This window comes from Athene cunicularia, assembly GCF_003259725.1.
Source record: "Athene cunicularia isolate RWA chromosome 5 unlocalized genomic scaffold, athCun1 chr5_part2, whole genome shotgun sequence".
NCBI classification, from domain to species: domain Eukaryota; kingdom Metazoa; phylum Chordata; class Aves; order Strigiformes; family Strigidae; genus Athene; species Athene cunicularia.
In genome coordinates, this window is record NW_020799102.1 from 3,493,101 (window position 1) to 3,518,426 (window position 25,326).

The window sequence follows — 25,326 nt, forward strand, 5'->3', positions numbered from 1 at the left end:
AATGACCTTTCGGTATGTGACATGACGTAGAAAAATGCATAGCTTGGAAGAAGAGGGAAAACTGAGACACATATAATTGACAAAATATGACTACTGCTTAATAGTTTAGGCTGTTAATTGCAACAACTTGAGATACAAGCCATTTCTTCCTTTCTGTTTTTTTAATCAATATTATGTCTCCTTAGCACTATAAAGAAGTCAAACTCATTTAAACAAAACAAAACAAACAGAGATTTGCTCTTCTTTCAATAGTACTGTCTTGCTGCCAATAATAATGTTACCCCTCTGGCAGTTTCTAGTATTAGAGATTGACATTCACTGGAGAAGAAAAAGTATCCCAAATTTATATTGCAAATTAAACGGATTGTATTTATACTTGAGCCTCAGCACCAGGGGTAGTCATAAGCATAGCTCTTCTCCTCTAAGGTTTTCAGGCCTCACTGGGGAGGAAGCTGCTCCATCTCAGGAGCTGATCTAGCAGAGCTGACCTTCCCCGTGTTTTGATATATCTGCGTATACAGACCACCTGAGACAGACCAAGGATGAAAGCATTTTGTATTTTGGGGTTTTTTAATAAAACAGATGTCAGACGGCTGATTAACAATACCACATGATGACACCTCTCCAGGAACCACAGGGATTGGTGGTCCACCATAGTCAGGAAACACCATCGTAAGTTTTTTCACATACAACAGCATTCCAATGCTGGGAGACTCAGGGAGGAGGAAGAATCTGTAGTCTAAATCCACAACATTTTTTTGAGAATAGATGACATTTTCTTGATTAATTTAGAACTTTAATGCTACCTAATTATCAATATCAGGGAAATTAAAACAGTTTTTTAACAATTAGTCTAATTTAGCCTTTATGTGCCCATGAGGTGTTCTTCAAACTTGCATGGTTACTCTTTGATAAGATGACAGGGTAAATGAAGATTTCTTTGGCACCTGAGCAGTGCATTTTTCCTTTCTTAAACTTGAAGAATTTCACATATTGTTTTATACTTTGAATTTTCTAGACTTAGAAATGTGTATGTATAAATATGGATGTACACACACATATATAGATAAAATTCCCCAAATGTGAATCTCCCTTAACTTTCCTTTGAAAATACTTTTGTCTGAAAATGCATTTCGATCTGGAGTTGGTTTTATTCATACTGCATTTATTCCTGTCTCTTTGAAGATTCTCATGTCTCCATTGCTCTTTTCTTATTTCAGCACCAAACCAAACATGTTGAAAATGCAAATATCTAAAAGCAAGTAACCACTTTGCTCAAGGATCCAGCATGATCAACAAACAGAGGGGTTTGTGGGGAATAATGTGCACCTAGGGAGACAGTGTGCTTGAATCTAGGGAGAGGAAGGGATGAGGAGCGAATGAACTATCAGCTGGGGCCTGCATAAGAGAAGATTGCCTAAAAAAAAAAAAAAAAAAAAAAAAAAAAAAAAGGAAAAGATTCTCTGATGGTGTTGTGGTGTTCTGTCAAGTGAACAGTGAGTTCACAGTAGCTTTGGCTTCGATCTTGGAACCCAAGTAATGTTTATTCTGCAGATAGCAATCCTCTTGTTTTCTAAAAATAGTTCATTCAGATTGCAAATATGCACAGATTGCACCAGCCCTGAAGAACATACGCAACCAAGATGTTGAAGAAATTATGAAGTGCCTATTGTAACACGATTTATTATTTTTTTTTTTTTTTTTAAATTTGCTCTCTGCTAAGGTTTTAACTACTGCTTGGTGAGGTTTTGCAAGCTGACACACAATTTCAATTTGATTTTTCCCCTCTCTTTGTCCATCTCTACCTGTATAAGCCACTGTTCATTCGCATTTAGAGTCCTGCAGGAGGGAGGCCACTTACTCTATCCTCCCTGTGGTGTTCCTTCTTTCTCATGTACTGTTTGTTTTTTGATATGTGTAGTTTGCTTTCTGGTAGGGTTTGGAGGCCCCAGCTGTCTGTGCTGTGTGCCCATGTACCTATATAGAAACAAACAAAAAGCAAGCTTTGCCTTGAAAACAATATGATTGAAGATGCATTTATCCACTGAATCATTATGTGAAATGCAATGAAGAGATCTGTCAGTTTTAGTTGCCTGTTGAAGACCAGGCATAAGAAATAACTATGTTTTTCTTCACCACAGTTAGGGAACTAGACCATTATTATGCATTGTAAGGATTGTGTAAGTGACAGTGCTGAAGTACGTTTCACCAGGACTATCTCAAGTTTGATGAGCTCTTCAGTGCATGTTAGGTTGTTGTTTCTCTTTAGCTTCTTTCTGTCTTTTCTCTTGAAGAAGATAAATATACCTCCTGGAATTTGGTTTTAGGCTTTGAGTTTTTCCCTTTTAATATGAAACATTTGTCTTCCTATGTTCACTTGCTGTAATGGTTATACACGTAAAAGTCATTGTTTTGCAAGCTACTCTGAAGGTACTGGCAATGCAAAACTGCTTAGTCTGATACACGGTACAGTGAAAGGCACTGTAATCCATAGTCAGCTAAGACCACAAGTGGTATGCTTGTAGTTGTGTGTTGCCTGTTTGTGTTACATGCAGCTGTGCTTTGGGGTAAAGGGGAGGTACTTTGGGTCTGCTGAGCAGAAAACATAAATTCAGAGATCATCATCTATTAGATCTTTTACAACTAAGTGTGATGTGTAGAAGTAGCTGTGAAGACTAGCTTGCAATGGGTTATTTAAAGAAATAATTTTTTCACTGGTGTATTAAATTACTTTGTCCCTAAAGTAGTAAGTGCAGGGAGACTGCACTTTCCTCCACAGATCTTACATTCTGCTGTTTTTTCTTCAATATTCTCTGTCACTAATCTCTTCTGGAGAGTGATGTTTAACTCAGGGTAGGCACTTATTAGCCATCATATTTGTATCTGAAATTTTTTTTCTATTTCCATGCTTATGCTGCCATGTCTCTGCCATCACACCTGCAGTTCTTATCACAGTTAACCTGCCCTCTGCTGAAAGGGAACTGAATTATAAGGGCTTTCTGTACACAGCTACAACAAAACCCAGCAGGTAAAGCAGATCCTCCTTAGGCTAATTTAAGCATCCTGTTTCCAAGGGTTTGAGTAATTATTCTGCACTGGCATTAGCTGTTGGATGGTGGCACTCCGCCTGCTTTGGTTAATTAGTGAAAAGTCAGTTGTGAAGGAAAAGGGTAGGTGGTGCTTTAGCTCTGGCTTTAAAATGTGAGTGTTGCCAATATGGCAATATAAATGCCTGCATGATGATTTAATGGTTTGCTTCCTTTCAAATTCCAGCCCACACGTGCCGAACAGTTTTGAAATTGTAATGTGGAAGTGACTCTCTTAATGATTTTGAAAGTTTCTCCCAAGTTGTGACAAAGTCAGCAGCTGAGGTATTATTCTCTGCTTGGCACTTCTTTCATGTCAGCAGTAACAATTTTTAAAAAGTTAGATGTACTCTGCCTTTTATTTTTCATTATGCGCTCTGTCTGCTTCTGACTGAGGCTGGCAAAACTTCTTGACAAGACTGCCATAATGTAATAGAACCAAGAAGATGAAAAATCAGTGAGGGTATTCAGTTACAAAATAATCTCTCCTGTGATTATTCCACTCTAAAAAAAAAAAAAATCTGCCTGTTAGCAAAGTTTTCTGAGTCAGGCTGTACCTTTGTTCAGTCTTTGCTGTACCAGGGCTCAGTAATGGTAACAGTGATAAAATACACTAACCGTGGTGTAACAGTCTGGGCTCTGTGAACTAAGGACTGAATGTATTTTGGGGGGAATGGGCTCAGTAAGGCCGTTACTTTATTTCACATATGCAATATAACACTTTTCAATAACCTTTCACTGCAGTTTCTCCCTGAATTTTTTATAATTTTTTAATTTGCTCAGGACTGGGTCCTGTGCTATAGGACCATGACATGGCACAGACAGGTCTTTTGCCTAAGTAAGGCAGTGCAGGATTTGGTCCCCTAGAAATACTTGATCCCCCAGAAAAGGGGAAAAAATGTAATTATTAGCTTGGAGAAAGGTACTCTAGTACTGCTAGAGAACTTGTTGGATGCATAAGCTGTTGCTTACTTTTATACTCTGTTGTAAAAAAAAAAAGTAAAAATATATCTATAGTTATTGTAGGAAGAATTGGGAAAGCATGAAATCATAATTAGAATGACAACAAAGAGTTTATACTCATTACTCACAAAACCAAAATAGATAAGTAGTTATTGATTAAAGGGATGCATGCTTAGCAGCAATTTATAAATCCAGGACTCAAAAGATAATGTTTGTTTTACTGCTTTTAATTATTTAACATGCAGTGACATTTCTGTTTTGCCAACAGCAGCACAATAGGTCCCTAATGAACTGCACTGAGTTACTAATAATTAAACCATCAGGCAAAAGTAAGGGGTGCAGCATGTTATTAGATTAACATTCTTAAATAATTATTCTTTTGTTTTCTAAAGAAAACTCTTTCGGAGAGTCTTCTCCCCTGCCCTAAACCCACTACACATGAGCTTACTTGAAAGAGCGAAGTCCGTTCATGGCTGACACAGAATTCCTGAAATACTGATATAAAAAACAATCTGAAGTTATTCATAAGACTGTGATGAAAGTTTGGTATCAGTACTTCAAACTCCAGCCCATGAAAACAAATGGAAATTGATTGTTTGCCAAGGGTGTTGGTCAAGCTTTTTCCTTGCTCTAGTTAACTACCAACTCTGTGATTACTTGATCATTTTAAGAGAAGAAGGCTTGGAGTGCAATAAAAAGTTGGTTTATATGGTTTCTTGAAGGACAGTATCAGAAGGCAGTGGACTTGTTGAAGGATGCTGTTCACAGGGAGCAGAATATATTAGCTTGTGTAAAGAATAGGTTGGTGAGGAATAAAAAACCTAGTCTAATACTTTCAAGTAATAGCTGTTATTTTTTTCTAGAATAAATATTCAGTTCTACTTGCACAGTAGCTTCAAAAGGATATGGAAGAAATAAACAGGATGTTGAAAGGGAAAACAAGAATAATTGGGGTTATAGAACAAGAATAATATGAAAAGAGATTGAAAATACTAAGACTTTTTATTTCAGAGTAGAATGAATAAGAAGAAATATGATAAGAGGATCAGAAGTAATGACTGGTATAGAGAGGGTAGATAAGGAACACTATTCACCCTTTCTTTTTACACTACAACAATAAAATATACAACAGAATGAAAAGGAGGCAAACGCAAAACTGATAAAAAGAAATACTTTCACTTGGTTCCCTGTCAGAATTTCTTCATAAAATGACCCACTGAATTACATAATTTAGCAAGATTTTTTTTTAAATGGTCTGCTAATGTTAAACATTCAAAATGTGCTGGTTATATCACCTCCAGAGTTCCAATTTTCACTCAGAGTTCATCTAGCTATTGGCAAAAACTTAATTTTTGAGTCAGATAATTCAATAACCGGGCTTCACTGGAAAGTAGGTGAGTCTGGCCTATGTTCGAGGCTGGTTAAGGTAATAGATGGGACACTGCTTTTCCTGAATCCAAGGTGAGGTGGTTTTGATGCTGTCTATGCTCTCCATCAAGTTGGGAAATTCAGATGAGCCTGAACTGAACAGTTAGTTATGTACCATTCATCTACAAAAGCTGTGATGTGGAAGTGTCTGGGGAATGGACTGTCCTTGTCCTTGCTGCTAAGTAGAAGCTGTAAATGGACAGAATGTAGCATAAAACTGTGGCAATGAAGTTTCCAACTACATTTCCTTAGATGAGCTCCTATATTGTTGAGAAACTTTCACTGCTAAGCAGAACAAGGCCTATTTCTATTGAAAATTAATCAAGATTTGGTAAATGGTGTTGAGAAGCAAATGTAGCGGCGAAAATGTGACTAGAAGGGAAGAGTCTACATAGAGCTGTGAGGGGGGAATCTAATTTACCTTGGAAGAGGACTTGTTCTTTGGCTTCACTGAATTTTACCCCACATGTAAGAAAGTAACATTGCTTATTTGTCTTTTTTTAAATAAATGCTAAGGTAGACAAATGAAGGGTAATTATTTTTGCAGTACTGCCAGAAATCAGTGTGGATACCTATAAAACGCAAGGACAACATTCATGTACTTACTTATTTTACCAGTGTTAGCTTTATTAAGATCATATTTTATGCATGGACCTTTCTTTCGTGTGGTGTTTTTAAGACTGACACACTGCACAGTGCATTTGTGGGAGCATATGCCCACCTTTAATTCACGTCACCCTTAGGTCAGGTCAGGCTCTAACACCGTACTGGTGCTAAATGGGTATGGCTGAAGTAATCCTCGGCTGGTTCTAAAAGTATCCTCTTAAACAGATGTACATCTATTTAGGCATGTTGTGTGTCTGACTGATGCTTCTCTAGTCCTTAATCTTAAGAGTAAATGCATATCTAATCTACTGCAGGCCAAAGTCCTCCACCGATTAGCACTAGATATGGCTTTGGGTCAGTATCTTTGAGTGTACACTTCCTTTAGGGGAAAAAGAATCTTAAATGTTCCACTAATGCTAAAAAATATGCAGTGCTTATTTCTAAAACTTAAATTCTTTTCTTCAAGTTGGTATCTTCATCTGTAGGGCTATTAGCTTGTTATCACACATGGAAGCTCTCTCTGTTTCGTTATTCCCACGACCCGTGCGTTTTAACATGCCTAGACTTTGATGTGAAACGTCTCACCACTTTGAGGCCCTTTGGAGTTACATATTGCTGCGTATTACTTGGCAGCAGCCAGGTCATGTTCTGGATAGGCTTCAGGTAGTGGTGCTTTTCATCTGTGCGGGCTGCTCAATTAACACAAACTTCTTACAGTGTTTTGCTAGTGAAAATGTTTGTTGTGTTCCATACGTATACCTGGGGAGACTGCCTTTTCCCCAGATACATTATCTCTGAATATTTCCTTTAAGTTAGCCTGAAATAATTCATAGGTGCTCAGTTTTATGCTGTTCTGGTATGCACTTGCATGAAAGACAAAGCAACCCAAAGCTTCATACTCTAAATTTAATGCTTTAAAAATCCGTACTGTATTAGAAGAAACATGAAGATCAGACTGATTTTTACAGCATAAGTAGATGATAACAATGCTGGTGTGAAATTTTCATTACAAAGGGTATTCAGAAGTGCTTGCTAGGGGCTTGATTTTGTTCACAATCAAGCGGATGTTGCTGAGTTGCAGTTTGTCCGGTCTAGGAAATTGGGAAACCCCACCCTAAAAAAACTATCTTTAAGTGGTCCCTTTAGGCTTGGTCCAAATCATAGAGCAGCAGTTTCCCTGTCCTTGGGCAGTGGCCTGTGCCATGTGTTTCACAAGAACTGACGGAATTTCACAATAGGGAGATTCAGGCTAACCCACTTCCAGATTTCTGTCCCGTTTTCTCGAGCAGTCATGTGACTTCCAAAATGTTTGCTTTTAATCACGAATGTTCTGGATATCCTTGAAAATGGCACTGGGAACTCCACCAGTGTGGTGTTTATGTTGGCAGGCAGTCTGAGAGCCACGGCCATGCTACTGTAAATCTGACCATTGTACACGCAGAAGCTTATATGTATGGTATGAGAAATACATCGTATGAAAAGAACTTTCCGTTGCAGATATTTTACTTTGTGAAACACAGGCAGAATGAGGGGTATTACTTCATGCTGCTGTCGTCTAAGTGCCAGACACAAAATGAAGAATATTTCCGTGATTGCTACATGCATGCGACTGCTGCCAACTTCCTACCAGGACTTTAGGGATGGGACAAGTAAGAGACTTCCCAGATCTTATGCTTTGTAAACTAGCTTAAATGAATTAAGGAGGTATTTTTTTAATGTTTGTGTGACTGACTTCTCCCTATTTGTATTTATATTTCTTCTGAAAGTCTGAGGAATCTGAAGAAAAGCAGCACATGGGAGAACTTCAACCCACTTTTGCAAATTCATGAAACTCAACTAGTACGTGGGTTATTCAAACTGAATCTCAACATAGAATCTTTTGAAATTTGCTCATCTGTCAAGAACATGGTATTTCATTTAAACTATGAAAAGACTAAATAGATTCCATAATTGAGTAAATATTTTGGCTTCTGACAGCTCTTCTTTTTCTTCTACTCTTTACATTTTTGAGATTATTTTTTTCTCCTTGATGCCATGTTCTGATGAGACTACAGGTGGTGAAAGAAGAGAGTTAGAAGGAGAGTTTTTTACAGTAATAAGTTACCAATTATTTCTTTTCTTTCTTTCTTTCTTTTTTTTTTTTTTTATTTTTTACTTCATATAGATAAATCTTGTCATTTTAAGAAACTGAGCGTTTGGTCGTGATTGGTTGGATTGGGCCTGTTGGATTTGGGCCCTTCTGAATATCAATGCAAAGCTGCAGAAAGTTATGTTGAATCTTTTTCTATGTGGTGCATCAAAAGGTTCAGAAAAAGTTCATTTTGTTTTTACCTTGAAGAATTATGATTAGCCAGAAACTATGCTTTCAGAACCTGCAAACAGTCCATTTATTTGCCAGAATCAGAATGAGACTCAGAGTTCCAGTGAAAACATCTTTTTGTCTGCTAATGTAATGGGTGCTTATTTTCTGCATCTTCATGTTCCTTGGAAAAGCATCAGGGTTTCATTGTAAATCCATTATGTCTCCCTTGGTCAGAAATTATAAATGACAACTAGTCCCAAGGTAAAGAAAAGAAAGTATTATTTTGTAGAGTAAAAAGGGGTTAAATCACTTTTTATCATGACTGTCCTCCTGGTTATGACATATTCAATGTATTATTTAGTTTAAGTGCATGATTAAGATAGAACCAGGATACTTCTGGGGAGCATTTTCACAGACATTATACTTACAGTACCTTATTCTGTGGTACAGAAGAAAGAAAAATGACATGTCCCTTTGTGAACCTATCCTTTTAAAATTAGGTTATAGATTATATAGTGGTGTGAGTTCCTCTCTGAATTTCTGGGTCAGAGGTACTTTGTTTTCCTTCTTTTCTACAGCAAAACCCTTGTATCTTTATTAAAAATTTATTTGCTGTCAATAATTAAATGCTTATTATTTGATCTTTAATGGGGTCATGATTCCCATATTCCCATATTAATGAAATAATGCAAAAGTAAAAAATGCCTTTCAGTTGGAAAAAGTACTTATTATTCTTTCTTTGTTCTGAATAAAATAGTTTATCTTAAATTAAAAGTTAAAAAAAGGAATTTTCTTTAATCTTAGAATTAAATTAGTGCTAATTAGTTCTATTTTCTCTACAACATTCACATGCTAAAGTCTTAGTCATTTCTTCAGAGTATTAATAATGCCCTTTGGCTGTAATCAAGATTATCCTCAATTAAAAGCAATACAGTTAACTGAGTTACATTAACAGTTATTGTTCTCAAATCACAGGGTTAAGAACACAAATCCTGTGTGTTTTCAGCATGGGTACATTGCAAGGGTGTGTGATGCATGGACGTGTTATTTACATGTTAAAACTAAAAAAACACTAAAGCTATGGTGTTCACTGATAAAATCCCTTCATATGTGTAATACAATTTAAACAAAGCATATTTAAGTCATGATGTAGACAGAATTCAAAGATATTGCAGTAAGCTAAAACATCTTTTGGATTTGGTCAGTGTTTGAGTAGTGCCCCCCCCCTGCTGCCCATGCACACCCCTCCCCCAGCACTTTTTACTGTAACTCTATAAATTGTGGGCGTTTTCAATGACTGAGTTCTGCTTGATATTCACAGCTGTTATTCTCCTTTGTGAAGAGTTAAAGAGCACTTGCCAGTCTACAATAATTAATCTTATTTTATTAATTCGTTTTTTTAGTTCAGAAAATTTGTTATATGCAGTAATAGTGGATTTCAGCTGAAAATAGAAGTATTTAAATCAAATTTCTTAGTGTATCCAATATGAATAAATGCTGGTCCCACAGAAAGAGAAGGTTTTCATCCATGCTTGTAGAACAGTTCTTTCTGGCTTTTAAAGCTAAGCACAGAATATGGGAAAATTTTGTTAACATTGTTGTGTTTACAAACAAAAAGTATAAACATCTTGAGCAAATAAAACTGATGAGGGGAACCATGCTTGCTTGTCAGCAGATTACCACCCCAACAGCAAAAGTAGACTGTGATTCTGCCTCAGTCAAAATTAATAACAGCTGGTGCTACAAAAAGCTTAAGAGCTGCAAAAATATTCTTACGGTATTTCTATATGCACCTGCCAATGTTGCTTCTATAACGTATTCCAGCCAGAACAGAATGCTCTGGTCACTTCTAGTGGCCTCCAATACTTGGAAACCTCCATCAGTTTTGTTTAAGTGTTTATACTTTAGATACTTTACCAAAATATCTCTGTTGATTGTGATTTTATTTCTATTTAGATTCATGCATTACTAACCTTCAGACCACAATGGTGATTTTTCTGTGTCGCTACCCTTCAGGAGCTAATGAGGAAAATGCCATAACTGGACAGATACTGTCAGTAAACCATCTTCAAATTTAAGCAGGTTTTGAAGATTTTAAAATCTGTTTTTTTTCAAAGCATGAATGTAAGCAAAGGTTTTCTTTGAACTAACATTTGTATTCCGTGGAGCAAATACACTTTTTGAGTCTCAAAATGCTGGCACAGCTATCTTATTTTGACACTGAGGCAATAAATCAAAAGGGATGGACAAAGATATGAAACCATGCCCTTCAGAAAGAGCATTGTGTCTGTACATGTAAAAATAATTGCTTTCTTGGAATGTGACAAAAGAAAATTGAATATAAAATATGGTGTTAACAGACAACAAATCTAATTTTTAGAGGATTCTTTTTCAACCTCAGTCAGGAGGATTTCCTGAGGAATCGTATATCTTTTGTACAACATGTGGCTAGGTATGTAGGTAGAGTTTTATGCTTTCCTTTTTGTGGGAAAATTAAAATTTGCTAAACCTTCCCAGGATGTTAGAGTGTTTGTCCCAGAATGTGACTTTTAATTAAAAAAATGTAAGAAAGCATAGGGTCTAAAACAGAAAATCCCAATGACCTGTTAGATTCTCCTGTGATTTAGACAAGGCCAGGTAATACTCTGGAAAACTGCTACAGCTTTTTGTGATTATAGAACTCTTCTATCAAACCAGGAACACAGGAGTGAAGTACCTTAATTTTATCCAATGGCCAGTATGTTGCTTGCCTCTTTCTTAGGTCCCTTTCTCTTCTGATTGTACAGTAGATAGAGATTTTAGTAGTCCGATTTCATGACCCTCCTCTGCACTTAGAGGAAATGCAGATACATGGACAGGTTTCCTAGGAGAAAAGTTCTGCCTCCAGTTCTGTTGTGGGATTTTATTCTCCTGCAGAAAGTATTGGGAAAGATGTGTAAAGAGAGAACGGGATATAGAGGCAGTTTTGGGCTGTGGAGTGCCTGTCTCTGTATTGTTCATATTTCACAGATTAGATGGTCCAGGAGTGTGGTAGGCTATATTCTGATCACAGTCATTGAGAATTTGTCACAGTGCAATTAAGACTGGGATGCATTTTGTTAGGTATTTTGCTATTTACTTCAGGCTTGTTCTTTTTATCCAGCAAGGCTACATTTGTACTTATTTACATGTGAAGGTGTGAAGGGCAGATAAACAAAATACTTCCGAAGTGCAGCAGTGATGTGTACTCAGATGTACCTGGTGTACAGGTACACTCATGTATCTCAATGAGCATCAGATTATTTCCCTTTATGATATGTGAAAGGGAATACAGTGCTTTGTAGACCTATTTCTTTTTATGTGTTATTGTGTTGGATTGAAGAAAGAATTACTCTTTATCATCTCTCTTCAGCTACCAGTTGATACAACACTACGTAAGGAAGACGGCCTTTAGAATCTCAGTTGATTTCAATAAACATTGATTCTATCTAGAAAAAAATTGCCAGGATCCTTCCAAATCTTGATGGAAAACTGTTTGAAATCTGATTCAGTTTTGGTTTTTTCCTTTCTCCAACATCTAGGTTTTTAGTATCTCTCCACAAAACCAGATACACATTTTACATGAATACTTTATTTCCCAATTTTCTTTATTAGCCAGAAGGAAGTAGCAAGAAGAAGAAGCAACACTCCCTACCCTAGTGAGACCGAAGGGTTACTAAGTGATGACATCACCAGGAGAAGGCCTAATTTCTGGTCTTTGGGAAAACTGCTAAGGGGTCGGGGGCACAAATTGTTTTCTTCTCCATCTCTTTGGTTGGGGGGATGGATGAGGAAGATTACAGAAGAATTCAGCAGATGAATGGGTGGTTCCAAGACTGGTGTTACCATCAGAGCTTTGGAATCTTTAATCATGGGTTGGTATACAGGGCACCTGACCTTTTGACATTAGACGGGATGCAGCTGTCCCAGAGAGGGAAGGGGATTTTGGAGCAGGAGTTCGCTATTCTTAGAGAGGTCAGAAGAGAGCTAAGCAGGACTGACATCCTGGACTTCAGAAGGGCTGACTTTGTCTTGTTTAGGCACCTGCTTGAAAGGATCCCCTGAGAGACTCTCCTGAAGGGTATAGTGGCCCTGGAAGGCTGGGCGCTCTTTAAGAAGGAAGTGTTAATGGCACAGGAGCAGGCAGTTCCCAGGTGCTCTAAGAGAAGCCGACGCCAGAGAAGACCACCCTGGCTGAACAGGGAGCTTTGGCTGCAACTCAGAGAGACAAGGAGAGTTTACAGCCTTTGGAAGAAGGGGCTAGGCGCTCACGTGATTACAAAGGGGCTGTGAGGCTGTGCAGGGTGGAAATCAGAAGGGCTAAAGCCCAACTGGAAATTAATTTGGCCTCTGCAATCAAGGATAACAAGAAAAGTTTCTATAAGTATGTCAGTAGCAAAAGAAAGTCCAGGGAGAGTCTCCATCCACTGCTAGATGCAGGAGGAAATTTGGTAACAAGTGATGAGGAGAAGGCTGAGGTGCTCAATGCCTTCTTTGCCTCAGTCTGTAATAACAAGGTTAGTTGTATTGATGAAATCCAGCCTCCTCAGCCAGATTACAGAGACTGGGATAATGACCCCCCTGCAATCCAGGAGACAGTCAGTGACCTGCCGCATCACACAGACACACACCAGTCTATGGGACTGGATGGGATACACCTGAGGGTGCTGAAGGAGCTGGCTGGGGTGCTCGCCAGGCCACTTTCCATCATTTACCAACAGTCCTGGCTGACCAGGGAGGTCCCGACTGATTGGAAATTGGCCAATGTGATGCCCATCTATAAGAAGGGTTGGAAGGATGATCCGGGAAATTACAGGCCTGTCAGCTTGACTTCGGTACCCAGGAAGCTGATGGACCAGCTCATCCTAAACACCATCACGCAAGACATGAGGGACAGCCAGATACTCAGGCCCAGTCAGCGGGTTTATGAAAGGCAGGTCCTGCTTGACAAACCTGATCTCCTTCTGTGACAGAGCGACCTGATTATTGGATGAGGCAAAGGCTGTGGATGTAATTTACCTTGACTTTAGCAAGGCTTTTGACACCATTTCCCACAGCATTCTCCTGGCAAAAATGACTGCTAGAGGTTTGGACAATCGCACACTTTGCTGGGTTAAAAACTGGCTGGACAACCGGGCCCAGAGAGTTGTGGGGAACAGAGTTAAATCCAGTTGGCGGCCGGTCACGAGTGGTGTCCCCAGGGCTCGGTGTTGGGGCCACTCCTGTTTAACATCTTTATTGATGATCTAGATGAGGGGATCGAGTGCACCCTCAGTCAGTTTGCAGATGACACCAAGTTGGGTGGGAGTGTTGATCTGCTCGAGGGTGGGGAGGCTCTGCAGAGAGATCTGGACAGGCTGGAGACATGGGCTGAGGCCAACTGGAGGAGTTTCATTAAGGCCAAATGCAGGGGGCTCACTTGGGCCACAACAACCCCCAGCAGCGCTACAGGCTTGTGGAGAAGTGACTGGAGTACTGCCGGTCAGAGAGGGACCTGGGGGTGCTGATTGACAGCTGGCTGAACAGGAGCCAGCAGTGTGCCCAGGTGGCCAAGAAGGCCAATGGCATCCTGGCTTGTGTCAGCACTAGCGTGGCCAGCAGGGACAGGGAAGGGATCTTACCCCTGTACTTGGCGCTGGTGAGGCTGCACCTTGATTACTGTGTTCAGCTTTGGGCCCCTCACTACAAAAAGGACATAGAGTTACTCGAACATGTCCAGAGAAGGGCTACAGAGCTGGTGCAGGGTCTGGAACACGTCCTGCGAGGAGCGGCTGAGGGAACTGGGGGGGTTTAGTCTGGAGAAGAGGAGGCTGAGGGGAGACCTCATCACCCTCTACAGTTACCTGAAAGGAGGGTGCAGAGAGCTGGGTCTGAGTCTCTTTAGCCTAGTAGAAAGTGACAGGACAAGAAGGAATGGCCTCAAGTTGCACCAGGGAAAGTTCAGACTAGATATTAGGAAGTATTTCTTTCCAGGAGGGGTTGTTAGGCGTTGGACTGGGCTGCCCAGGGAGGTGGTGGAGTCCCCATCCCTGGAGGTGTTCCAGAGTAGGGTCGATTTGGAGCTTAAGGATATGCTGTAGGTGGGAACCGTGCTAGGCGAACGGTTGGACTAGATGATCTCCAGGGTCCTTTCCAACCGAGATGATTCTGTGAAGTATTAAAATGAACATAACTGTCAGCCTGAAAGTTCTGACACCGTAAGAGTATTCAGACTGACTAGCTGATCTGAGTCATTATATGTAAGAAATAAAGAGAAAGGAGTAAGCCAGCTAAAAAAAAGCCTTTTCGTCCTAATCAAGTTGTGGCGAGAATGAAGAAAATGTTTTGTTTGACAGATCTACAGGACATGAAAATACAAAATTCAAAGTTCATTCTCTACAGAGAACGAGGAAAAGAACCAAAGAGCTCCATCAACCCCCGGAGCTCTACTTTCAATTAATAGAGCTGTACGTTAACTCCTCTGATGTTATTACATTATGAAACTCACAGTAAATTAAAGCAAAACCTGCTCTTCATTGAATTTTCAGTCTAATTTGAAATCAGAAATGAATTAAAAATGTTTATGTATATGCAGAGAAGGTCATTCACTTTGATACCTCACAAAGAACCACCCTGAAAACCTGTCCCTGTCACCAAGTGTGAGCTGTTGTGGCTCTGCCCCGCCAACAAGGAGGTTCACCTTGAACTCAGGCTTTGGGGAAGGCAGCTTAGAAAACTCAGTGCAGTATTGTAGCATTCTCCATTTTTACTTTAAGTGAAGGATCTCTCCCCAGTGAGTTCCCAGTATTTTTTTGATGTTTCAGAGCATAGTTCAAGTGAGAGTGAAACAATCATTTCCCAGATAGAGTTAGTGATGTACAAGAAGTTGTCTCAAAAGATTTCAGGAATTTGATTGACGAAATGAAATATGGTCCTGACGTCAATTTGCTGAGATTAGTTTTTAATGAAGATGACTGTAAAAGCATATGCAAAGTTAAGATCAGTCACAAAAAATGCATTGGGATATGGCATTTAAAGAATGATATACATAATGTATTGGAAATTAACTTTTATAATCTACAGAAAATGATTCTTGTTGCTGGCTCTCTGAATTTATGAGAGTTTTGGCAGTGAAAAATATTAATTACAAGTAAAGGAAAACTGAATTATGTACTTTTTAAAATTAATATTGCCTGTATGCCATAGAATAACCTCTTAAAATATTAGTGTATGTGATTAGAGAGTTCTTTTAATGTCAAATCCTACTTATCTCCCACACGCAACTTATTTCTGAAATTAAGGAATGGGTGTATCTTTCAAAAAAAGGATTTGACCCCAATTTTCCCCCTGTGCTATTATTCATAATTATTGTGCTGGTTTTGCACTCCGTTTTTTTCTCTTTAGATTAATGGTATTTCTAGTGAAAACAATGAAAAAGTTCACAGTGACTTTAATGAGAAAGTGATAAGTCCTGTGACAAAAAGTACATATAGCTTCATTAAGGATATATTAATTTATACTGAATTTACTTGTTTTGAGTTTTTTGATAAAACACAGTCCAGTTTAAGAATTCAAAGCTTATGAAAACAGCTGAAAGAATTGGACTTACCTTTAGAAGGGCAATCTTGTCAGTAACCTTTCAGTGTCTAAACAGTTATCAGGAACATGTTGAATTGCTCTGTCAGATGAAGGACAAGAGGAAATCATGTAGTTTGTAGGAGGAGGATGTCTCCATTCAAGAAAAAAAATATTTTAAAAATCCTTACTATATAGATAAGCAAGCACGTAAATATTTCCCCTAAAGGAAGAAATGCAACTGGAGATTTTTCCCTGGTAAAGGTTTATTTAAGTAAGATGACTCTACCTCAGGTCGTGGTATTAGACAGAGTGATCTCCTGAGGACTTTTTCTTCCTTGTAATTGTCTGACAATGATTGTGAGAATTTATCAACAAAAAAGCTGTGGAAAAACCTGTTCTTGTTCTATTAATGGGTTTTGTGATTTTAAGGGAGGAATAAATTTCTCTTTTGCTTTCTTCCCTCCTATTTATATTTCAGAAGTGATGGCACCAGTTTCCCATCTTTCTTCTCATAATGATTTGTCCTTTAAAGAAATATCATGATATATGTTCGACTTTCTGATAATCCATGGGTGACTGTGCTTAAGATGTCTCCTCCCTGTTGTACATACAGGTGCACTATGCTAGCAAAAATTGTCTCTGTCTCTTCTACTACCTCTACTTTAATTGTTTTTAAAAGGAAGAAATGCCAAAAATGCCTCATGCTTCATGAGAGAAGACATATGAACTGAATATAGTTTAAACTCCTCATTGACTGACAGAAGAAGTAGGTGGAGGTGTGGTGACCTGGTAAGGAGAGGCTGGGTTATTGCAACATATTTCTCTTCAGAATAAAAATGAGGTGAAGATTTTCCTGCACAACTATTTGCTGAAAACTGAGGCTGTTAAAAGCTATCCTCTTTCCACAAAGAAAGGGTGGGAAAATGATTAAAATGTTCTCTAGACCAGATCTCGTTCTTCTCCAGGACAGCAAACAAGAGGTTTGGTTCCAAACACATACTGGTTTTCCCTAGAGGTCTGATAAATATCACTTACAATTTATCATAAGTTACTTTAATAGCATCTTTAATGGACTAATGATGCTGTAAAAATAATTATATAATTTAGTTCTGATTCTCTTTAGATTGTCTACTTTTTGCAACGAGCAAAGGAATATCCAGGTTAAGAGAAGTGCTCTGCATAGCTCGATAAAAGTGGCTTTATCTAAGTGCATTTGAGAGCTCTGTAGCTGCTATAGCCACGTTGAATACAAGTGGAAAATCTAATTTTGTATGTAAAAGTATAATACTTTCCAAAGGAAAAATAAATGAGGGGGTGGGTGAGTGGAAAACCTTCACATAAAGCAACTCATGCATTATTAATCTAATTTTCTGTAAAGTTTGAACAAAAAACATGTTGAGACATTACTCTGTGTTCCCCTGTTAAACTGTGTTCATAATGCCCTCTCCCATTTTATGTAACATATTCTTCAGCCTAAATAAGATATTCCTGAAGCCTCGGGATCTTCACGTCTTCAAAGCTCTCTGTTTCATTTCCAAATATTATAGATTTTGAAGCACAAGAGGCTTTAAGTTTGGTACCTCAAAGGCTGTTCACCCTTTTAGGTAACCCTCAAGTTGGCTTTCATATTTGCTTATTACCCGAAATTCTTCACAAGAAGCTTCAGCCTGTTTTACAATTAAAGGCTTTGATCATATTTACTGTAGCTACGTAAAATATTTCTGCATGAATGTTACATGAGTTCAGTTTCTGTATTAGGCTAGGAGTTTACCTGATACCCAGTATCTACATGAATCCTTTTCTAACATAATTATTAAACCTAAACCTTTCCGTTCTTGTCACTAACCGTAGGCAGGAAGGAGAGCTGCTTCTGTGAGCTGTCCCAGGAAGCTTATTGTGAACCCGCTGCAATGCTGGGAGCCAAGACTCTAGGGTCAACCACTGCAATATTTCCATTGCTAGTTAATCAAGGCTCTGTCTGGTCTTAGTTTTTTCACTTTAGGTATGCCCGTGTCTGAAGCTGTTTGTAAGCTTTTCTCAACTCTACATGAACTTTAAGCTCTCGTCCTGAGTAGCAGAACATACTTACTAACATACTTAGGAACACCTTTGATTTTTCTGTGTTCGATCATAACAAAAAAGTATGAGAAAAGCTCTTATCTATTTGTTAAGAATTACTCCATGCAATATGCCAGTTTCCAAATCCTCTTTCTAGTATATTTTCCAAATTTGCATTAAGTTCAGTTTTAATTGCCTGTTCACAAGAGAATTACCTTGAGATATACTGGAGTATGGTGAAGATAACTTCATGCTTTTTACTTCCTTTGCATAAGAAAATTACTGAATGCATAATGTATCACATAAAGTATCATTCTGGTATAGGCAACTTTTGGGAGAACTGTACACTTTTTGTAAGAGACACACTGAAATAAAACTTTAATTCCTAAAATTCAATAAGCATTACTTTAATGACAGTTCCTAAGAACTTGCCTACTTTTTGTATTCTCAAAAGTTTTGTTGTCTTTTGTTTGCTCCATCTTCCTGAATTATAAGACAAAAGTTAGCTTTTGAACCTTGCATTAATTAATGGAAGGCATCAGCTAAACTCTACGTAGCTAGGAATTTTGGAGCTACTTTGTCTGTTTCAATTACAAATGTATTGAATTTGATGGGCTTTGTTAGTGTTATAGAATATTCATTGTAGTTCCTCCCCAGTTAGATATAAGAGGAATGTCATATGAGATATGTGGGACGTGAGAGTTCTTCCAGTTTGGTGACTAAACTTGAACTTTACTAGAGTTTAATCTCAGTAAACTTTGTGGCAGATTAAGTACAAAATCTGTACTTAGTATTGCAGGAATAGTATTTTTTTTTGTATAATATTTCCTGTCTATTTTGAATGTATTGAAGATGACCAGTACTATCTTCTCTTAAATTATTAAAATGATTTCTTATTACTTCTTTCAGATGGGTCTTAAGCTTTCCAGAAAATTTCACTTTTCATGGTTTTGTTGTTGTTTGAAATAGTGATTCTATTGGCATTAACAGCAAAACCTGTTTTGAGTATATGGTATTTTTAATAACATTTCAGGTTGGGCACATATGCACACATATCCTGTTAGCTGATTACCCTTTTGCTCCTAAAGAATAGAAAAGCTAAGGAAGTGGTTCATCATTTGCAAAATGGAATGTTTTGGTATGCTTTTCTCTACTACTTGTAATTTTGATATTTAAATATAGAAAACTGGAATATAGCACTTCCACTGTTTTGACACAAACAGAAGAACCTTCATCCAAACTATTTCAACCAAAAATTTTAAAAATAGTCGTTTATAGAAAGCATCATATTTAACTTTTTATCTTGAGAAGACTAACACATTCATATAAATGTTTCAGGAAAAGACTGGAAAATACTTCCTGACTCTGTTGCCTTTCACTGAGATACTGACAACTTCCAACCACTGAGAATCAGTCTCATTCCTTTTACTTAGTGGCCTGTCTGAGGATTATCCAGCCACAAATTTCCCTTCCATTTGTAGCTTCAAGGAATGTTTCTGCATGGAAGGAAGGCAGTGAGCTGATTCCTTAGTACACATTCCTTTGGACCACGTCCACAATAGCAATTGTACAGAAATCATGTAGGAAGCAAATTTCATTACGTCCCTCCACCCTTCTGATTATTTCTAGTTGTTCTGATATAGCATTCCTCAGAACTGTATTCTCTTGGCAACGCTACCTTCCCTCCTTGCTCCTCCTCATATATAATACTTCGCTGTTCACCGAAGCGTACAACACTTCTGCCACTACTGAGATTTAACATAGACCTTTGAACCTCAGAAATGCAATAGATTTTCCACACTAACAGATTAATGATCAGAATATAGAATCTTTCCTTCTTTCTTATTTTCATATAATTTTCTGACTTCAGTCCTTTCACTGACTTCACCACCTTTTTCTTTACATGACTTATACTTAAGGAGTGTTCAAATCTAGCCTTAAACTTTCTCATCTTCACTGCTAGGAATGATATTCTCATTTGATTTTTTTACCAATTAGTGTTGTTAAATGCAGCTTTCCACAGAGTAGTCCTCCTCATCTCCTATGCTGTAACTTGTAACCAGATTCAATCTTCCAATTTGTAATTCTTCCAGAAGCAGATGACATTGGTCTTCGGTATCATACAATTCTTTCTCAAGTTACTGGTCATATTTCTTCTGTGAAAACTCTTTCGATTAATTCTTCTCATTTATCAACTTGGTAAACAAATTACTGCAGGAAGCTTAAAAGCTTGGGTTGAAAGCCAGAACACAAGCAAAAGATATCGTGTTTTTCAAGTCACTATTTTCCCTTGAAAATATCTGCTCTTCTATCAGGTTGTCATTTGAGGCTGCTAGAAGTTTTTATGACTGAGGGTTAATTGCCTCTGGCACAATAATCTCAGATTTCTCCTGAGAATTACTTGATAGTACACTCTTTCCTTCTGAAATAAAATTATTTTCCTGTCATGAATAATGTGACCACTTTTTAACATTTATTTAAGAAGAATAGAATAAAGGGCATCAGGACTCATATTCCTCTGACTCCTAGTTCTGTTTTTTCACCTCCCCTAAGGATATTGTTTTTCTGTTACTAGGTAAACCTCCAGTTTGACATGCCACTTGAAACTGTTGTGCATTAGTCTGATAAATATAACTAGTTGCTTTCTTGGGAGACTAGTCTTCAGTTCTCATATGTATGTTAATATGCACTGCAGAAAGACCTTTTTAATTCATCTGTTTACATAGGTTGTCTTTTTCTGAATAGTCACGTAATCAGGAACACTTTTTTTGTTTTATGTCTATATCCTATAGTGTCTTTCTCATAATATATTAGTTCATTAAAAGCCTCTTGGAAGTAGGCTGCTGAAAATCCATAGTCTTGTGTAACTGCTTTCAAATCTCTCCAAATAGTTAACATATTTTAAATATATTACTGTAATATGACAGGTAAGGATAAGATAATATATCAGTGTAACTAATTTTGCTTCCGGAAATACCTTTCCCAAAAGGAACACTCCAGAAGATGTCAGCCAGTGACTCTTGCATCAACCATGATGTAATTCTGGAATTTCAACTTCTTTGCTCATTCATGGAAGGGGAACGTGAGAATATTACAGTCCCAGGGCTGGCAGTGGTAAGACTGATACGTGTTTTAATTGACCGTGGCTTCTGCCAGAGCCCTGTGTTCGCAATTCCAGAGCATGTGGAGGGTAGGATAGAGTTGTCACTGACATCCCCATCATATTTGCAATTAGTAAACATGTTTCTTGTGCGTTCCAATGATTTAGGAATGGGAAAATGTATTTTGTCTTTGAACAAAAGCCACTGAAGATTTTCTGGAAAATACTTGATTGGAAGTGTGACAAATTGAAGACATTTGGAATTTTTTCCAAAGAGATTTTCAGATGTTGGACAGATGCTATTGTTTGCTGACCTAGGACTTTGCAGAATGACAGAAAATAATTTGATGTTCTAACAAAACATTGATTACACACACTAAGTAGCCCTAGTAAAGTATCTCCCTCATAGCTTGCACTTCTAGGGTTATGGTTAAACGAGCACCCCATGTCATCAAACATACAGAAGGTGCCTTTGCCACTCTGAGGGGATGATCCCAGCATTTAAATAATGATTTACTGCTGCTTTTATTAGAACAATTATTGGTTATTTCAGACTTGAAATGGGCAGATTAAGCTCTGTGAACCTCACAGCTGAAACCTCACAACACTGGCAATTTTCAGTGATTAAAGTAATTTACTTTATCTATAAAATGTAAAGATATTTCATAATAGCCATACAGCGAGTACAGGGAGGTGTAGTTTTCCTGGAGATAATCAGACCTCTGGGGATAAAGGGTCCTGCCTGCACCTCGTGCATTGCGAGACGCAGAGGGCTTTATTATCTGATGATTACCACACCCCCATTTCCATGTCTTTTTGCTTAATTAATCACAGTAACATTATTGCCCAACTTCAGACAACAAAAATAATGAGAGAGGCTTTAAAAGATTCAAAGACTAGAGGAAAAACAAGAGATCCCATAGGAAAGTACCCCATAGTGAAACTGAGGTTTACAAATCACTGAGATCTATTAAAAATGATGCTTACATTTTGTAAAGTGCCTTATTTAATATAAATATAATTGTTTTAAATATTGTAAATGTGTATGTATATACAATATAAAATGTATACTTGTTTTGATCAGAGGAGATGAGGTTTTATTTTTAGGATAAAAATACATTTAAAATATCACAGTCGTAACGCTGTAGTAGGTTATAACTACTTGCTGTTTTATTTGGAAAGCTTGTCATATCCACTGTGTTGTTCCTTGTTTGGTCCAAGTTCAGTTCCATGTACATTCTTATTTCTTTTCTGCCTTTCTAAATTATCAACCAGTCATCCAGCTTATGGGCACAAATCCAGAGTAAAGTCTTCAGGTATTACCAGTCAGAATGTGCTCCTGCAGAAATCTGCACAAGCACATATGATTAAACTTCTACTATATTCTAACTTCTCCTATTAGTATATCCTTCTCTGACACACTTGGAAGTTGTTCTTACTGTACCTCAGTATAATCATCTGTAAAATTTTTAAAAACGTGATTTTTAAAAAAGCTGGGTGAAACATAATTCGTTTACATGCTGATGCCCTTCCTTCTGCTTAGCAACATTAGCTTAGACTGTGGGCAGAAGCCTTTTATTGTAGCTCCAGTCCTGTCGGAGAAGGTCTTACCCCAAGCTGCGTATCACTAATCTCTTTCTGATTCTGCATTTAACAGACTCATTGCTTTTCACAGGATTTATTAAATATTTCTAGTATTTTGGGTGAAATGGGGCCAACCTTTTAGTAACCACAAGCCACTCATTTTGAAGTCATAAAAAAGGAAAGTAAGAAGACAATATTTTCCTGAACTTTGGGATTTCCAGATTTTCTTTTCTATTGGCACAGCCACTGTTAGCTGTATGTTTTTCAAAATGGAAACTGATACAGGATGAGGATTATGCTTCCAAACCCATTTCAGAATTTCAGTTATCGCTGTTGAGGCATAGATAGTCTAAACAAAATGAGTTTTCAAATGGCACCCTCACCTTCTCACTCCAACATAAGTATGTTTAGGTGCATGTATGTGGGTGGTCAACTCCTGAGGATGTCCTTGAGTTTGAGCAGGGCATTGTGTTTACCTGCCTCCTTTTGACAGGCAGCTAACTATGTTCAACTAAGATGTGTGGTCGGAAGGAAGGCTAGAGGGTTTCTGATAACCATTCTTACACACCACTAATTTTAAATGGAGGCAGAGCCTTCTGTTTTGCAATTTACTGTGATAATATTAACTGGTTTCATCTCACAGCAGTGTTAAAACTGGCCTGTAATCCCATCGATGGAAGAACGCATAAGGAGATTAGAAAATCTTTGTGTGTGCATAACAATATCCCTTTCTTTAATAGTCTCTCATACGATGTACTTCACTTCTGACTGATGTTTGAATTGTGCTCATTGATTTATCATCTCTGAGATAAATAAAAGCCATACTTTGTTAGGGCAGTTGCCAGTAGGTATATCTATGGGGTCTATGGTTCCTCTGTTGACAGATAGTTTCCTAATTTAGAACTCTCTGGGTTTTGTGCCAAGGATCTCAGCAGTAGGAGCAAAAGGTAAACAATGAAGTAGGCATTTGATACCTAATTCAAGTTCATACCACTTTTAGTCTTCCCTGTTCATAATTTGATAGGCTGTAAGGAGAATATCCATCCACAAAAAAGATTTTGCAGTGTTCTTTGCTTTGACACCTCTAATTGCATACAAATCATGTTCTCAGAAGCTCTAATGTGTGCATTGAAAGCATGAAGAGGTTTGTAAGCTGCTCACATTAGGCAACTAGTGAATTCCAGTGAATAATACTGGTTCGGTCTGTCGGCATGCAACAAAAAATGAAAAACAGAACCACAACAAAAAGCAACCAGGAAAACAAAAGGGATAAGTGAGTCAGTTCTGAGATATACAAGTACTAGTACTTTCAATGTGAAGTTCTTATACCATCCCTCTCTCAGTAGCTTTCAAAATACTATAGTTTCTGACTTACACTTTCTTGTGACATTAATGTTCTTTTTTTTTTGAAATTTACTATCATTCAACTGCAGAACAATTTTCTTAATTTCTATTACTTCTGCAACAAATGTGTTCATTTTGAAATGTGATTTCTAAAATTTAAAATATTTACGTAGATTTTCATTGTAGAATAACCCTCCCAACCCAAAACCCTCTAAGTTTACAGTTTTTCCATAGGAGATTGTATATCATTAATATAATTTTGCCCCAAACAGCATTTTTACATGAAAACAATTCCAATTAAAGATTTTTAAACACCTCTGATTTATGAGCTAATATTTACAGTTAATTTCCCGAGAGATCACCAATTTCTGAATCCTGCCATGTGCATTTTGTTGGTTCAGACGCAAACAATATGGGCACTTTTGCATTCTGCCTTCTAGAGATGTCATTATGTCTCAAAACCTTTTTCAGAAACCTCAAAGCACAGCTGGTACAAATCATTTTCTCTTTCAGAATCTTTCAGTGATAAGATGTACTGAAGTCGGTATCTGAAAAAGATCTGAGGTCCTAGGGAGAACATCTACAATGTTTTCTGTTTTCAGACAGGAAAATTGTTGATCTTGCACTGTCAGACAGTATAATGGTCTAATAATGATATAATGCATTTGAAGAATTTCATATGGATTTTTTTTTTCCTCAAGTGATTGCTGAGCTGATGTTGAAAATATTAGACATTTTCTAAAACTCCATCTGTATGGTCTCAAATGCTGGTTTTCTTAGCTCCGAACTGCCATATACGTTATACTCGTTCAAAACCATAGCCTAACATGTTCCACAGCTAAAGGTCCTGTAGTCTTTCCCAATGCCTAGACATTGCCTTTGGAATTTATTCTTGAAAGAAAAATGATTCATCCTGTGGAAGTATGGATACATGTGGAAGTAGATCCAGGTTGTTTTTGTGGACATAGGTTTTCCAGAAAACACAACAGCGTGGGCCAGAAGTCAGGAGTCTGATAAGGCCACTGTGCTACCTACCTACCTCCATCTGTAGTTCGGAGAGTGCTATGGCTTAGTCAAGGGGTGATAATAGACCAAATTAATTTAGGGGCAGGACATGGGTCCAGAAGTGGGAAACTGGTGGAATTTGGGGGAACAATGGGAAGAAATTGGTTTTCCCCATAAATTTACAGGAGTGGAACCTTTGTTAATGAAGTTCTTTCAGGAATATTAGCTGGATATAAGCTATACATAGAACCCAAGAGACCTGCCCCCCCCCCCCC